The sequence below is a fragment of the Salvelinus alpinus genome, chromosome 6, assembly GCF_045679555.1.
Source record: "Salvelinus alpinus chromosome 6, SLU_Salpinus.1, whole genome shotgun sequence".
NCBI lineage: Eukaryota > Metazoa > Chordata > Actinopteri > Salmoniformes > Salmonidae > Salvelinus > Salvelinus alpinus.
The window spans coordinates 59,400,897-59,419,040 of NC_092091.1; the positions used below are offsets into that span (position 1 = coordinate 59,400,897).

At 41.6% G+C, this 18,144-nt stretch overlaps 1 long non-coding RNA gene across 1 annotated transcript; it reads left to right on the forward strand.

Moving 5' to 3' along the window:
• Nucleotides 1-8,175: 8,175 nt before the first annotated feature.
• Nucleotides 8,176-15,306, forward strand: LOC139577871 (uncharacterized). Its single transcript, XR_011675451.1, has 3 exons — nucleotides 8,176-8,276; nucleotides 14,604-14,673; nucleotides 15,193-15,306. It is a non-coding gene; the product is annotated as an uncharacterized lncRNA (long non-coding RNA).
• The last annotated feature ends 2,838 nt before the right edge of the window (nucleotides 15,307-18,144 follow it).

The following is an 18,144-nucleotide window of genomic DNA, read 5'->3' on the forward strand; positions in this document are numbered from 1 at the left end:
TTTGGTAGGTTGCTCCAACTCATTTTCAGGTAGCCGTTCTCGGCTGGTTTGACGTCAAGTTTCAGCAGGTGACAATCATCCTCTGTCTTGATTTCCACCATCTGAAGCCTTTGGAATCGGACCGACTTTGCGGAACAGACTTGAAATTCGGGTGTCGGGCACGTTTGATATCCTGATTGCGTCAGAAATGCCTCCAAACCGGCCAATGTGTTGTTCCTTCCTCTGACCATCTGTAACGTCTGAATTTCTCGTAAGAGGTCGAAGCCAATACTATTCGTGTGATTTGGATCGAAGGAATTCACTTGGTTGTCATTGAGAGGATACATTTGAGTGACAAAGACCTCGTCCAACTTGAACTGATTTGACCCATTGGCCCGGGCAACCCTGACAATCATCCTGTCCCTGTTTCTGTTCCCCGACTTCAGTGAGTTGTAGTAGTTTTGAGTGATATACTCAGGCAAGGCCCAAGAGTTTGCCTTACTGATATCCCCCACTGCGTAGTAAGCTTGCCTCTTTGGATCGGTCAGAGCTGGGAGGAAACTGCCGTTATTATTGAAGTAACCAAAGCCATAGTCACCTCTGGCTGGATCGAAATGGGTTTGGATGATGTCATGGTTGATGTCGATCTCTGATTGGTCAACAAACCAGTAAAGCAGATGGAGACCATGTCGTGGGAAGATGTTGCCGTACCATATGCCTCTCAGATCCCTGATTGTATCAATGGTCGGAAATGTAGAGGCAGTGTACAGAAAGAGGAGCAGGAGGGAACAGCAGGATAAGGTGTTCCAGGCCATGATCAACCTGAGACAGAGAGAGTGTGAGAGAGCAAAATGTCAACATTAACATTTTCTATACTCAAAAAAGTGAAAATCTTGCCAAAGAAAATGTATAAAACATGAAGTATAACTTTTAGAAAGGCTCAACCTCTTTTCTGATACAGTACGGCATGTGTATATCATAAAGACATCAACATTATGTGTACCATGTATTGTACTAAGGATTGTCGTGGTAATTTCCTGTATTACTCAATAGAGAGAGAGAGAGAGCCAACCACACACAAGTCAGAGTTAAATTATATATTCCATCTTTAATATATATACAAGCTTCACCAAGGCCTTTTTTGACTCTCAGATCAATTCAGTGTCTATGAATTCTCTGAGAGTGCTTACAAAACAATTCTTAGTTTCATTTATAGCCAAGATACACCCCTCTCAACTTACATAGAATCCTTCACCCGAAAGAGGAGTATCCTATCGCTAGACAGCATCAGCTATAAATCATCGTTCAGTTTGATCTCCCAAGACAAGGTTTAAATCTCATGCTTGGTACCATTACCTCATCCAATGGCATATATCAATTGTCATTTCTAGATATTCCCAAACCTGGACAAACTCAAAATCAGACAGTGAGCCTCTTAGGTAAAATACTAGGTCAAGATAAGGGCAACCTCAGAGGGGAAATACAATGGTTCCAAACACTGCCAAACTCCTTCCCCCTATGAGAAAAGTAGGGAGTGACTGGCGTACAGACATTGTATGAGATAACTAACTGGTTCCCCAATTAATAACTCCATCCCGTCACATGGTTTAGGAATAGTTACAAACAACGTTCCCATAAGAAACCAACGTTCCACTCTGTCCTCCTCCCCTTCTGATATTCTACTTAGCACCACATGGTTTAACATATACATTGACTTATGAAGACAAGCCTGACCTCTCCCCTCTCTGGCCCCAAGTTCCTAATCCCTAGCTCAGAAGATTCTAATGACAAGTATCTCACAAGCATATGATGAAAATAACATCTTATCTATCTATGTTACCTTGCTAAATCTGATTCTGCCACGACAGGATATAGTACAGCAATTAGCATCTTACCTGCTCTTGAAGCTCTGTCTTTTCGCAGTGTATCTTATTACTGAGAGATTTGGTGTATTTATATTTGTTCATACCCATTGTGCAAACATACCATGCTGAAGGCCATTCTGTGTGTGGACTGCTGATGTCTGGAGTGTTATTGGGTCACATCTGTTGATAACAGTTATTGGTTAAGTTTTGCAGGTGCTCATACAATAGATTTGATTATTCTTCTCCTTCCCGTTCTTTTCTGGCAAAAATATTCAGTAGCTAATGCGTTTTGTCATGAACTGTACATATTGACCATGGACAAATTGTGCTAGTTTTTCCTTCTAGTACTTTTTGGTCAAAGAAAAGCTTTACAACTGAAAACGTACAAGGCCCCAATTCAATCAGTTGCAGATAAAGGAACACTGCACCACAGGCTCACTCAGAATGATTGTGCTTTATGCAGGTGGGGTTTCACGTCAATATTCAATGGCAATGTCAGTGAGAAGAACAACTTTCGGGTAATTTACATCTCTGATAAACATTCAGAGTGAAGCCATAGTATGTTTCTGCTTCATCTGAAAGTGATCGATTGAGAGACCCCCCATGTAACGGCTCTCGTTGGTGGTAGGAAGGGTAGACCAAAGCGCAGCGTGGTAGGCGTACATCGTCTTTCTATTTGATGACACCAAAACAAAATAACAAAGACAAAAAACAAAAGCGAACAGTTCTGTCAGGCACAGACACTAAACAGAAAACAAGATCCCACAAACCCCAAAAGGAAAAGGACAACTTATATATGATCCCCAATCAGAGACAACGATAGACAGCTGCCTCTGATTGGGAACAATACTCGGCCAAAAACAAAGACATAGAAAACATAGACATTCCCACCCGAGTTACACCCTGACCTAACCAAACATAGAGAATAATAAGGATCTCTAAGGTCAGGGCGTGACACCCCAATTATTTTACACCCACTGCTCCACCTCTCATTGAGGCTCTGAAAGGTGAAATGTCACAAACTAGTCAGTCTTTGTCTTGAATGAGTTCAATCAAACTCTTGTGGGTTCAGACCTCGGATCAAATACTATTTGAAATATTTTAACTTTAGATGTGCTTGATTGAGCTTTTCTGTCGCAATGGAACCAACAGAATAGTCCCTAAAGTGCAAACCTGACACTCCAGGTAGGCTAAATCAAACACTCAGAAAGATTGAAAGTAATTTGGTTCGAGTGGGTTTGATTGAATTGAACCCTTATAAATGAGTAAATGGTGTTACTCAGGTATCTGGGTATTTGCTTTTGCAGTTACAGGGAAGGTAGAATTTATAAAGGGGCTGAATTTACTGGTTCCACCTGGGCTGTTTTGGTACACTTGGGGGTCTTGGGGGTGTGGTTCGATAGGGGTAGGCTTGTTCGACATTGCAGCCGACAGTGTAGGTGACTGCCAACTGACTGATCTGCAAAATACCTTGCACCATAAATAACTACTCATTATTATTTGTAGATCAGTCAGTCACCCTTTAGCCACAATGCATCATGGATTTGATGCTTTCGACAGGGCCAGTGTCTTACGTTCACTGTATCAATGCCACATAGATCGTTTTCAACCAGATACGTTCGTTTTTGCGTTCAGGTGCTCTCTAACCAGCAGTCAGCCAAAGATTAATACATACTCTAATCTATTTGCTGGAATGAGGAAAAACGTGTGTTATTTACCACACTGTAGGAAAAACTGTTTGCTTTGGGCGTAGTATTAACCGGGTTATCAGTGAGCTATTTGTATGAAAAGTACATTGTCACTTCATGCAAGATAAAGCACCTGCCTACTTCCTTGTATTTTAGTGTATCTTGTTTTTTTATATCAAATGGAATGCTCTGCTGTTCTTATTGTTGAATCAGGATGTTCTAAGAAGAGATCTCAAGATTGTCTTAAGGCGTTGGAGTGTTAATTTTTATCGTGGTGGGGGGGGTTGTGGTTGCAATCACCCTACGGATTAAGAGGCACATTATGTGCATAAGATTGAGGGACCTGGGTTTTTAATGTTAATTTGTGTCTGGATCTGTGTCTGGTTTGGTGTAATGCAACTCTTGATCAGATCAGAGAGCGTTGGCTCAGGCAGTTAACTCACACACAAACACTGGAAACACTCCCCCAGTCTTATAGAACGGGGGTTCACTTTACATGATCTCTTCCTTAGGAATTTTCCTCAGGAGTCTTTTGAAGAAGTCGGAAAAACACACATTCTTCAAAAAGATGTTCTCTTTACACCTGGTTGATGTCTCAGCGTTTATAGAGAGTTTTCCTGAGACATCACATGCAATAACGTCAGTCATACACATCAATAACACATTTTCATTGAAAGCCCCTCACTTAGCTAGCTGATGAGTGCATGACTACATCCCAAATTGAACCCTATTCCCTATATAGTGCACTAATTTAGACCAGAGCCCTATGGGCCATGGTATAAAGAAGTGCACTATATAGGGAATAGGATGCCATTTGGGATGCCTCCCATTTAAAAGTCACCTCTTATTGCACAGGAAGTCTTACAAAGGTGCCTAACATAGGCTTAGAGCAGATGTTGAATATTGTGTTTCCAGTATATTTAACCCTTTATCGGGCCAAACCGGCCTTTGTGTCAGTGGTACTGTACTATGGATGTGTGTAATAAAGAATAAATGAATGATTGAATTAATTATATTTGTATGGTTTACCCATCCGTTAAATGTGCAGTAGAAGATTGTTAATGAGTTACTTTTATGAATCATAACGTTATATAACTGCTTGATGTTATCAGTTAGAGCACGTTTTGATTTTGGCCCTAGCACTACACAGCTAGCTAATTCAAATAATGAATTAATCATCAAGCTTTGATTATTTGAATCAGCAGTATAGTGCTTGGTCAAAAAACTAAACGGGCACTCCTTGGAGTCCCCAGGACCGAGTTTGGGAAATGCTGAGTTAGAGTTACTATTGTCCTGATGATATCAGTTAGAGCTAGAATTGTGTTTATTCAAGGTGTGAAATGGAATGTTTGGGAGCTTACTCATAGTTTTTCTTCTCAAGAAACCCTTTGTGGTGTGGCTGGTGCCTAGGGGCAAACTCAGTCCACCCATATAATGTCAACAAAATCAATATCAAATGTGTTTTCCCCTCATTGACAAAATTTGAATTGTTAAACAACCCTTACACTTTGACATGGTTTATTACTGCCTGTCAGACAGAGACATTTTAATAGCCGTACATGAAAAATTACTAAATAAATAAATGGGGAAAAGTTGTCCCCATTTAATTCACTTTTTGCACATCATGGTCCCCTGTGGGCCTTCATTTCCTGCTTGAGCAGACTCCTCCAGAACTTCTAAAATGTCCGCCCCTCCATCCTAAAGAATTATTAGAGTTTGAATCCCGTCATTTATCAACAGAAATGTGTGGGGAAAACACTTTTAATACTCTCATATGGAAGATGTAACTTAATGCCATTTTAAAAAATATATTAGTGGAGGCTGGAGCAGGGAGACATGGAGAGGACCTGCTCATTGACATTGCTGGAATGGAATGAATGGAACTGTATCAAACACATGCAAATGAAAGTTGTGTGTTTCTAAATACCTTTTGTCATAGTTATTCTCAGGTGAGTGGAAATTGTAGAAATGTGAAACTAAGGACTTTGTTTAATCAAATGTCTTAACCAGCTTTCCATGTTATGTAAAAATAGACACTTCTGTACAATACAAATAATTGTGACAAGTTTTTATTTGGTTTACATTTCTTCATGATTTAAAATAGATGACACAACTACAGAGGAGGTCAGAGAGCCCTGAAGTTCAGTTCTCCCCTCTTATGAAGTACACTGGATGTACTATTAGATTCAAAAGTAAAACAAATTTCTCTCCATTTGAACTATGTAGAAAATTACTTTTGAATCTAATAGTACATCCAGTGTACTTCATAAGAGGGGAGAACTGAACTTCTGACAAACTAGAGGGATTTTGTTGTGTTTCTTTAACCCCAGTGTTGGCTTGAGTCCCACAGTGAAGGCTCTACAGTTACATGTATACATCTCCTTCTGCTCCTCATCCTCTTCCTTCCTGTTTAGCCTCGGTAAGAGTGTCAGGGCTCTCTGACCTCTGTAGTTGTGAGCTCTAGAACATGTATGGTGCAACACCACCTTTTGTGTGTCTTTTGGGATTATCCTTTTTCTCAATTGAGACCCATTCGGAACCATTCTCCTACACTGACCTGTCTCAACTGTAGCATGCATAGGGTGAGAATATATATACAGTTTAAGTCGGAAGTTTACATACAACTTAGCCAATTACATTTAAACTCAGTTTTTCACAATTCCTGACATTTAATCCGAGTAAAAAGTCCCTGTTTTAGGTCAGTTAGGATCACCACTTTATTTTTAGAATGTGAAATGTCAGAATAATAGTAGAGAGAATTATTTCTTTCATCTTTTATTTCTTTCATCACATTCCCAGTGGGTCAGAAGTTTACATACACTCAAATAGTATTTGGTAGCATTGCCTTTAAATTGTTTAACTTGGGTCAAATGTTTCGGGTAGCCTTCCAGAAGCTTCCCACAATAAATTAGGTGAATTTTGGCCAATTCCTCCTGACAGAGCTGGTGTAACTGAGTCAGGTTTGTAGGCCTCCTTGCTCGCCAACACTTTTTTAGTTCTGCCCACAAATGTTCTATAGGATTGAGGTCAGGGCTTTGTGATGGCCACTCCAATACCTTGACTTTGTTGTCCTTAAGCCATTTTGCCTCAACTTTAGAAGTATGCTTGGGGTCATTGTCATTTGGAAGACCCATTTGCGACCAAGCTATAACTTCCTGACTGATGTCTTGAGATGTTGCTTCAATATATCAACATAATTTTCTTTCCTCATGATGCCATCTATTTTGTGAAGTGCACCAGTCCCTCCTGCAGCAAAGCACCCTCAAAACATGATGCTGCCACCCCCGTGCTTCATGGTTGGGATGGTATTCTTCGGCTTGCAAGCCTCCCCCTTTTTCCTCCAACCATATCAATGGTCATTATGGCCAAACAGTTCTATTTCTGATTCATCAGACCAGAGAACATTTCTCCAAAAAGTACAATCTTGGTCCCCATGTGCAGTTGCAAACCGTAGTCTGGCTATTTTATGGCAGTTTTGGAGCAGTGGTTTCTTCCTTGCTGAGCGGCCTTTCAGGTTATGTCGATATAAGACTCGTTTTACTGTGGATATAGACACTTTTGTACCTGTTTCCTCCAGCATCTTCACAAGGTCCTTTGCCGTTGTTCTGGGATTGATTTGCACATTTCGCACCAAAGTACGTTCATGTCTAGGGAACAGAAGGCATCTCTTCCCTGAGCGGTATGACGGCTGCGTGGTCCCATGGTGTTTATACTATTGTTTGTACTGATGAACGTGGTACCTTTAGGCGTTTGGGAATTACTCCCAAGGATGAACCAGACTTGTGGAGATCTACAATTTTTTTCTGAGGTCTTGGCTGATTTCTTTTCATTTTCCCATGATGTCAAGCAAAGAGGCACTGAGTTTGAAGGTCGGCCTTGAAATACATCCACAGGTACACCTCCAATTGACTCAAATGATGTCAATTAGCCCATCAGAAGTTTCTAAAGCCATGACATCATTTTCTAGAATTGTCCAAGCTGTTTTAAAGGCACAGTCAACGTAGTGTATGTAAACTTCTGACCCACTGGAATTGTGATACAGTGAGTTGTAAGTGAAATAATCTGTCTGTAAACAATTGTTGGAAAAATTACTTGTGTCATGCACAAAGTAGATGTCCTAACCGACTTGCCAAAACAATAGTTTGTTAACAAGAAATTTGTGGAGTGGTTGAAAAACGAGTTTTAATGACTCCAACCTAAGCGTATGTAAACTACCGCCTTCAACTGTACCTGAGGTAGATGTTCCCTTAACCACAGATGTAGAATCAGATTACTAACCTTAATCATTATGGGGATTGAAAAAGATCTCCAACCACTGTTCCAGGCACATAACGCTTACAGTCTAGCCATTTCACAATCGTTCATGCCTTCTCTTCATCTCATGCTCTGCAGATCCAATTTAATTCTATTGCTTAAAATGCTTTCATCAATGTTAACCCTCCAGAGTGAATCTAAGTTACATAACAATCCCCATCAAAATCTGTCAATTTAAACTAGATATCAGTTTGAATGTGTCTCAATCCCACCGCATCCGCCAGTGTCGCACTTCCGCATCTGCGGTGAAAGGTGACAGAGCTAGAGCGGTGTTTGTCAGACCATGAGACATCCCGAAAATTGGTCTTCTCACGAAAACATCTGTAGCATCCGAACAGTTTGACCTTCAAACTAATGGGACCCCACTGTGGAAAGGGGAGATTCCGTTTTGCTCTACAAACCCCACAAGTGTCACTGGACTCGTCTGAAGGTAACCGGTACCAGTTTTAAAAAACGAACGGAAGTATGAAGGTAGTTTTGTGCAGGTATGAAGTATGAAGGTAGTTTTGTGCAAGTATGAAGTATGAAGGTAGTTATTTTCCACATAGTAAATATGTATAAAAAACAAACAAAAGTTATTTTATATCTACTAGATTTAGGACGGACACTTCAAAACCTTGTTTCTTATGATAAATTATTTTACTGTCCTTTTTTTCCATTTTTGAGTCAGTTATTGAATGTGTTACTATGGGCTTTAGTAGTAAATGCCAAAACCAATATTTTATTTAATCTTTTTTTTATATATATTTGTTTTATACCTAAAGGGGTCCTAAAATTCTAAGTGATCCATAGTATGACCGTCTTAAAACAATTCCGTATGTCAGCTTAGCACCCCCCTACCCCAACGTCTAAGACTTTAAATAATCACTGAGGAACTTAACTTAATTCATAGGATCTGGAATTACTGAGTGAAGTTTGGAATAGGCTACATTTCTGCCTCGAGTGCAGTGGTTAGTCACAGGATCAGATTGATGTTGTTATAGTAGCACTGAAAACCCACCAGATAGCGCTGTTTAACAAATACTATTGACACTTGACAATTACTATTGACAGCATACATTCAATTGTTTAATTAAGTGATATTGATAAGGCCTTAGGACATTATGGATGAATTGTTCTCTGTGTAGTATTCACTGTGTGTAACTGGGTGCTTCAGTAGAGGTTATACGTTTATTTTACTTCCAACCCTAAAAGTAAGACCAGACAAGGCCAGATCAGGCAAAGCTCATGTTTTCGGTTGAGTAAATATAATAATGATGATCCACTGCTGCGTGGTCTGCTGCTGTGTGTGTGTGTTTGTGTATGTGTGTGTGTGTGTGTGTGTGTGTGTGTGTGTGTGTGTGTGTGTGTGTGTGTGTGTGTGTGTGTGTGTGTGTGTGTGTGTGTGTGTGTGTGTGTGTGTGTGTGTGTGTGTGTGTGTGTGTGTGTGTGTGTGCGTGCGTGCTGAGTCGATGATAAATCCAGTTTGAAGCTCGCATGTAAGAATCACATAGAATCAGTATATTATTTCAACACGGTGCCAGTGACAGATTGTGTTATGCTTTTTCTGCACTAGAGGGCAGTCACCACTAAGCCTGCAGTAATCAGACAATCACTCTCACAGGTGTTGAATATGTGTTTGTAGTTATGCTCTGCTAACTGAGTGATGATACAACAGCCCACTAATGTTTTACAGATGAAGAAGTCATATCTACACGTTCCTGAATCCCTGCCCCAAACTAAAACAAAACAATAAGGTTAGAATCTCACATTCACAGGTTTAGATTAGAATACCTTAGTTATCCCAAAGTTTCATTTGGAGTTTTAAACGTAACAACATCACTAGTCTTACAGACCACTATCTATAAAAAAAAGGTTTTGTCAGTGAATGATGCAGGTTAAAGATGTAGGGGTGAGTGGGGTAAGTTGAGACGTTTTTTACATTCATTATCACTACAACAAGGGAAATAAATTATTCTTTCTAACAAAGATATGTCTACATATATTTCAGGATGTTTTGTATCCCTGGAAATAATCAGAAATGAGTGTAAACATAACAGTTTAGAAAACATAGCTTCTCCAAAGAAAGTGGTGTTTTGTTTAGCCCAGATTACCCCGGGTATGGGGTAAATTGAGCGTAGGGACTGCGTAAATTGAGCCGCCTTGGGGTAAGTGGGTGCTGGTAGGTCAAAGTGTATTGATGGGATGGGGGTGTTGTATATTGTATATCTTAAATGTATGCCTTCATTTAGATATAGATCTTTGTTCAACATCACTTACCCTTCTATTTCTTGACCAGTTGTCTGGGACAGGGTTGTTGTTTCGATGTGCCATTGGCTCGACATTTTGACTATATTAGCCCACAGAGCTACAAGGATGCACTTTCATGCTAGGTTTAGGACCTCATATTGTAAATTATTTAGACCACAACTGATGTATAAAACAACCTTGCAGCTATCTACGTTGTTTTAGATACAAGCATCATAAAAGCTATAACACATTCATTTGACATTGTGAATATCTTTGGACCTAACTTGCTTACTACTTTTTCCATGTGGTTTCTTTCTTCACATACTCCATGAAATGATGACCTCTTCCTAAACATTTCGGTCAGATGATTCATTTTGTATATGGTTTCCTAGAAACAAGAGCGGCTCAACTAACTATTGTCTCTCAACTTACCCCACTATCCCCTAAAGGCAAAGGATAAAATACTTTGTATAAATCTGGATATATGCAAAATTTAACTGGACTTGTTTCTAGCATTACTTCACTGCCTCCCTAAACACTGGTATTTATAAGCCACGTCAAGCCTTTGTCAAATGACAAGTTAATAACCAGGGGTTAATGGATGTTGACCACCTTACACTCCTTAACAGTTTTGGGTATATTTTCTAGGAAAGTTGTACACTCTGACCCAGTTTATATACTAGAGACTAGTCTAGAATATTTCCAAGTACTGGTACTCTCTTGTGGTTTGAGGTAGAGGTATGAGTTGTATGCAGGGAAGGGGTTGAATGCGACACATGAGCTACTTAAATCAGTTTTACCAGATTTTTACCAGCATGTCAAATGTTCAACCAGGGGGGGGGAAATCCTACACCACCTTTACTCCACACACAGTGTTACGGCTGTGTACTGGAGGCGAAGTCAGGTGCAGGAGAACAGAGTAGATTTAACAGTGTAGATTCTTCCGGTCAAGAAATAGGCACAAAATGACATCAAAGTGCCCAAAAGAAAACACGGAACATGAACAAAAGTATAGCGCGTGAACATTTCACATAACAATAAACAATTACACACAAAGACATGGAGGGGAACAGAGGACTAAATACATACAGTGTGATTAGATAATGAAAACCAGGTGTGTATGGAAACAAGACAAAACAAATATGTGTCGTAGTAGCGCATGTGCTTCAAAGTAGTGTATGGACCAAAAGTCAGCATGGGACCAAAAGTCATGAACGAGTTCTAGATACCTGCTCTCTAGAGACAGCAGGAGCGGTAGAGATACTCTGAATGATCGGCTATGAAAAGCCAACTGACATTTTACTTCTGAGGTGGTGACCTGTTGCACCCTCGACAACTACTGTGATTATTATTATTTGACCCTGCTGGTCATCTATGAACATTTGAACATCTTGGCCATGTTCTGTTATAATCTCCACCCGGCACAGCCAGAAGAGGACTGGTCACCCCTCATAGCCTGGTTCCTCTCTAGGTTTCTTCCTAGGTTTTGGCCTTTCTAGGGAGTTTTTCCTAGGCACCGTGCTTCTACACCTGCATTGCTTGCTGTTTGGGGTTTTTGGCTGGGTTTCTGTACAGCACTTTGAGATATCAGCTGATATAAGAAGGGCTTTATAAATACATTTTATAAATAGAAATATGAAAAATGCAGCGGCGATGGCTAGAAAGCCGGTGACGTCGATCGCCGAACACCGCCCGAACAAGGAGAGGAGCCGACTTCGGTGGAAGTCGTGACACACAGAGATGAATGCAAAGCTCTCCCCCACGCTCCATCTGGCAAATCTAATCATAATTATATCCTCCTGATTCCTGCTTACAAGCAAAAACTAAAGCAGGAAGTACCTGTGACTCGCTCAACACGGAAGTGGTCAGATGCCGCGGATGCTACACTACAGAACTGTTTTGCTAGCACAGACTGGAATATGTTCCGGGATTCATCCAATGGCATTGAGGAATACAGCACCTCAGTCATCGGCTACATCAATAAGTGCGTCGATGACGTCGTCCCCACAATGACTGTACGTACATATCCCAACCGGAAGCTATGGATTACAGGCAACATCCGCATTGAGCTAAAGGCTAGAGCTGCCACTTTCAAGGAGCGGGAGACTAATCTGGACACTTATAAGAAATCCCGCTATGCCCTCAGACGAACCATCAAACAAGCAAAGCGTCAATACAGAATTAATATTGAATCCTACTACACCGGCTCTGACACTCATTGGATGTGGCAGGGCTTGAAAACTATTACGGACTACAAAGAGAAACCCAGACGTGAGCTGCACAGTGATGCGAGCCTACCAGACGAGCTAAATGCCATTTATGCCCGCTTTGAGGCAAGCAACACTGACACATGCACGAGAGCACCAGCTCTTCTGGATGACTGTGTGATAACGCTCTCGGCTGCCGATGTGAACAAAACCTTTAAACAGGTCAACATTCACAAAACTGCTGGGCCAGACGGATTACCAGGATGTGTACTCAATACATGCGCGGACCAAATGTGTGTCTTCACTGACATTTTCAACCTCTCCCTAACCGAGTCTGTAATACCTACATGTTTTAAGCAGACCACCATAGTCCCTGTGCCCAATGAAGTATAGGTAACCTGCTTAAATGATTACCACCCTGTGGCACTCACGTTGGTAGCCATGAAGTGCTTTGAAAGGCTGGTCATGGCTCACATCAACAGCATCCTTCCGGACACCCTAGACCCACTCCAATTCGCATACAACCCCAACAGATCCACAGGTGATGCAATCTCAATCGCACTCCACACTGCCCTTTCTCACCTGGACAAAAGGAACACCTATGTGACAATGCTGTTCATTGACTACAGCTCAGCGTTCAACACCATAGTGCCCAGTAAGCTGATTACTAAGCTAAGGACTCTGGGACTAATCAACTCCCTCTGCAACTGGATACTTGACTCCCTGACGGGCCGCCCCCAGGTGGTAAGAGTAGGCAACAACACATCTGCCATGCTGATCCTCAACACTGGGGCCCCTCAGGGGAGTGTGCTGAGTCCCCTCCTGTACTCCCTGTTCACCCACAACTGGGTGGCCAAGCACGACTCCAACACCATCATTAAGTTTGCTGATGACACAACAGTGGTAGGCCTGATCACCGACAACAATGAGACAGCCTATAGGGAGGAGGTCAGAGACCTGGCCGGGTGGTGCCAGGACAACAACCTCTCCCTCAATGTGAGCAAGACAAAGGAGATGATCGTGGACTAAAGGAAAAGGAGGGCCGAACAGGCCCTCATTAACATCAACGGGGCTGTAGTGGAGCGTGTCGAGAGTTTCAAGTTACTTGGTGTCCACATCACCAAAAAATATCCTGGTCCAAACACACAAAGACAGTCATGAAAAGGGTCCCCCTCAGGAGACTGAAAAGATTTTGCATTGGTCCCCAGATTTAAAAAAAAGTTTCTACAGCTGCAGCATCGAGAGCATCCTGACCGGTTGCATCACCGCCTGGTATGGCAACTGCTTGGTATCCGACCGTAAGGTGCTACAGAGGGTAGCGCGTACAGACCAAATACATCACTGGGGCCAAGCTTCCTGTCATCCAGGAGCTCTATCCTAGGCGGTGTCAGAGGATGGCCCAAAAAATTGTCAAAGACTCCAGTCACCCAAGTCATAGACTGTTCTCTCTGCTACCGCATGGCAAGCAGTACCGGAGCACCAAGTCTAGGTCCAAAAGGCGCCCCCCAAGTCTAGGTCCCCCCTCTTTGTTTTTACACTGCTGCTAGTCGCTGTTTATTGTCAATGCATAGTCACTTTACCTCTACCTACATGTACAAATGACCTCGCCTAACCTGTACCCCCGCACATGGACTCGGTAGCGGTACCCCTTGTATACAGCCTCGTTATTGTTATGTAATTTTATTGTGTTACTTTTTATTTTTTACTTTAGTTTATTCAGTAAATATTTTATTTAACTATATTTCTTGAACTGCATTGTTGGTTAAGGGTTTGTAAGTAAGCATTTCACGGTAAGGTTCACCTGTTGTATTCGGCGAATGTGACATAACATTTGATTTGATTTGACATGGTATTGGAGCAGAGAGTGGAGCTGAGGAACGTGGAGGCCGGATTGAGGGACAGCGAGGACAAGGTGGACGAGCGGAGAGTGGAGCTGATTCTGACCAAGAGCAAAGAGGCAGCAGGCTTGTAGGGAGGGATAGAGAGGGAAGATAGAGAGGGAGGGAGCGAGAGAGAGAGAGAGAGAGACTGCCATGAAAATGCTGAATCAGGTATTGTTTAACTCAGCAGTGTTAATTGTAAACGTTTTGGACTTCTCTTTTGTAGCATTTGAGACCAGAGAAACAGCCAGTAAGGGAAAGGTTGACCAGCAGAATGAAGAGAGGATGGCTTTCCTAGTGGAACTTGAAATAAAAAATGCAGATATGTAGCAGGTTTTATTGGCAGCTTGTTGATGTTAGTTTTCACGCTGCTATCTCCTCAACTCCTGATAGGAAACGTGCAAGGAGTCCGCTTTTAATGATTCTTCTGTCTCATTTCAGGTGTGGCAGGTAGCCTAGTGGTTAGAGCGTTGGGCCAATAACTGAAAGGTTCCTGGATCAAATCCCCAAGGTAAAAATCTGTTGTTCTACCCCTGAACAAGGCAATTAACCCACTATTCCCCAGTAGGCCGTCATTGTAAATACGAATTTGTTCTTAACTGACTTGCCTAGTTAAATCTTATTTAAAAAATAATGATAATTACTGCCTTGGATGCCAGACAGCCAGTGAGGGTCAGATTTCAGATAATTAAGGGATGCTACTAAGAAACATCAATGCTTATCCACATTTTTCTTCATATTGTTGTAGGGTTGGAGGTTAGACTGAGCGTTAGTGAGAGCCAGGGGGAGGGGCCGAAGACAGAGAATGCAGCAGGTAATACAAATGTGGTGTCTACATAACAAATCCTTCACTATAATGTAATGGATTCTTCATTTCCAGCATCGCAATCATTCAACATAATCAACACAGAACCATTGCATTCCCAGACACTGGTTTATGGCAGCGCCGAGTGTACTTTATTGTGATGCGTGTAATGATGGTGTCATTCATTATCAAGGTAGCTTCTCCCATTTGTTCCCTTGTTCACAGCTAAGTTGGCGTTCTCTGCTGGTTTGGGCTCAGGAGACGTTGGACCCTACAATGGCGAATTCCCATTGAAGTTCAGCAGAGTCCTCATCAACGTCGGCAAGGCTTACAACACTTTTGCAGGCACAGTTCTAGTTACATATGTCTTGCTATCCAGTCTACCAGGGTTGGGAGTCAGTTCCAATTCGATTTAGTCAATTTGGAAAGTAAATAGAAATTCCAATTCAGTTTACTTCCTGAATTGACCAAATTGAAATGGAATTGAGCCCAACCCTGTGGTCTACACAGTATGTCACATATCCCTTTGTTACTCGAAAAAAAAGACAGAATTGATGTCTCTTCCTGGTTCTCCTGTGCAGGTGCGTTCACAGCATCAGTGCGAGGCGTCTACTACTTCAGATTCACTGTCAAGAATGACAGTGATAATGTTTACCATGGAGCACACCTGCTAAAGAACGGCAAGAGTATAATGTTGAACAGTGAATGGAATGATCATCTGGGTCATAGTTATTTACCGTAGAGCTGGAGGATAGAGATGTAGTGCACATGAATCTCCCAGAAAGGCTACGTACTGTACGATAGTGTAGACAACCACGGTATCTTCAGTGACTTCCTGCTCTTCACCATGTGAGGGCAACTGGAAGGCTGCATCTCAATAGTCTAAAGGGGCTTCCTGTACTCGTCCCCTTTCCTCCACCTGTGTTGATACGTAAGAGCTGGACTGGTGAAAGCAGATGGCCGGCATAGTGCGTTGACCTATCCTGTGGTTTCAGAGCAGTGATGATATAGGAGAGGGAACCATTTTAAACCGTTGAGATTTTCAATGATGAAAAGGGTGAAACCTACCAAATGGTGATGTCATACTGATTAGTAATAAAAACAATGAGAACTGAAAAGTATTGTGTTGTGTGTCATTGCGAGCACTCGCACTCTCCCTCAGACAGAGGTTCAAATTCAAGGCATGTTAAAAAGCTCTGTGCACTATATCACACGTTTAAAGGTCATTTATGCTTGAGCCAACATGCCCAGCGTTTACCAGGAATTAGATCTCTGAAAATGTCTGTGAAAATGCCTTTAAAAGGCACATTGTTGGCTGTATAGAGCACTGAGCTACACTTTGCAAAGAGTCATCACACTTTGTCGGCTAGGCACTTTTTAAAGGCAATGTTCCCACATTCGTGGAGACCACATTCACAGTAAACACTGCATATGTCAACTCAATCGGAAATTACCTTTAACTCTTTCAGCTAGGGGGCAGAATTTTTATGTTTGGAAAAATAACGTTCCCAAGGTAAACTGACTATTTCTCAGGTCCAGATGCTAGAATATGCATACAATTGACAGATTAGGATAGAAAACACTCTAAAGTTTCCAAATCTGTCAAAATATTGTCTGTGAGTATAACAGAACTGATTTTGCAGGCGAAAACCTGAGGAAATCCAACCCGGAAGTGCCTTTTATTTGGAAAAATCCCTGTTCCGTTGCCTGCCCCTCCTCCATTTAAAGGGGTATCAACCAGATTCCTTTTCCAATGGCTTCCTCAGGCTGTGATCAGGCTTTAGACATAGCTTCAAGATTTTATTTTGAAAAATGAGCAAGATTTTTCAAAATGCGTTAGGTGTCCTTTGATTAGTTCCTGCGCGCGAGAAATGTAGCTCGACATTTTCTTTCTCTGTAGTATTGAATAGGTTACCGTCCGGTTGAAATATTATTGATTATGTATGTTAAAAACAACCTGAGGATTGAATATAAAAAACGCTTGACATGTTTCTATAAACATTACGGATACTTTTTGGAATTTTTGTCTGCCTTTCAGGACCGGAACGAGCCTGTGGTTTTCTGAACATAACGCGCAAACCAAATGGCGGTTTTTGGTTATAAAACTAATCTTTATCGAACAAAAATAACATTTATTGTGTAACTGGGAGTCTCGTGAGTGCAAACATCCGAAGATTATCAACGGTAAGCGATTCATTTTATTGCTTTTCTGACTTTCGGGACCAAGTAAATTTGGGGCTAGCTGTTCTTACTGTTTTGTCTAGTGATTGATAAACTCACAAACGCTTGGATTGCTTTCGCTGTAAAGCATATTTTCAAAATCTGACACGATAGGTGGATTAACAACAAGCTAAGCTGTGTTTTGGTATATTTCACTTGTGATTTCATGATTATAAATATTTGTAGTATTTTTCTTTTAATTGGCGCTCTGCAATTCAGCGGTTGTTTACGAAAATGATCCCGCTAAAGGGATCCGTGCGGCAAGAAGTTAAATGGTGGATAGCCAACAAAGCACAATCGGATTGAATCCTATGTGTATCTATTGTATGTTTTTTTCTTCTGTGGCCTACTGTAGGAGCATGGATGGTCATTCAGCGTCGTGAGTGGCCCCGTTAATGCAGAGGTCTTAAGTGGTACAACTCACCTCAAATAGCGAGAAGTACATCAAACACTCCTCTACCGCCCGCTCCGCAAGACTTTCCCGGGGCCCGCGAGGCACACAGTGAGAGAGACAAATCGCCTCCCAAATCAATTGCAACCATCCTATCCCCCTCCCCCTCTTTTTTTACCCTCCTTTCCATCCTTTTATCCTTTCCATCCCAAAATAAACATGACAATTGATAGAGTGACTTCTCAATGTACTGCTCGCACACTTTGGCGCAAGAACATTTTGACGGATGACTTGAGAGGGTTCGGCAAGGCCTTTTCTGTATTGATTCCTGAGTGAAATATGAGCGGAGGTGTCCATTGATTTAGAGTCCCCCCCTGAAGTGCTCATTCAGTGCTTATTGAAACCATCCTTATTTCACAAGTGTCAGATTTTTTTACATTTTTAATTTAATAAGTCCCACACAGACACCCCTGGGTTCAAATACTATTTGAATTATTTTCAAATACTTTGAGCGGTCACTTTAGCCGGCCTGGAGTGCCAGGTGGGCGGGGTTTGCAATTTTGTGA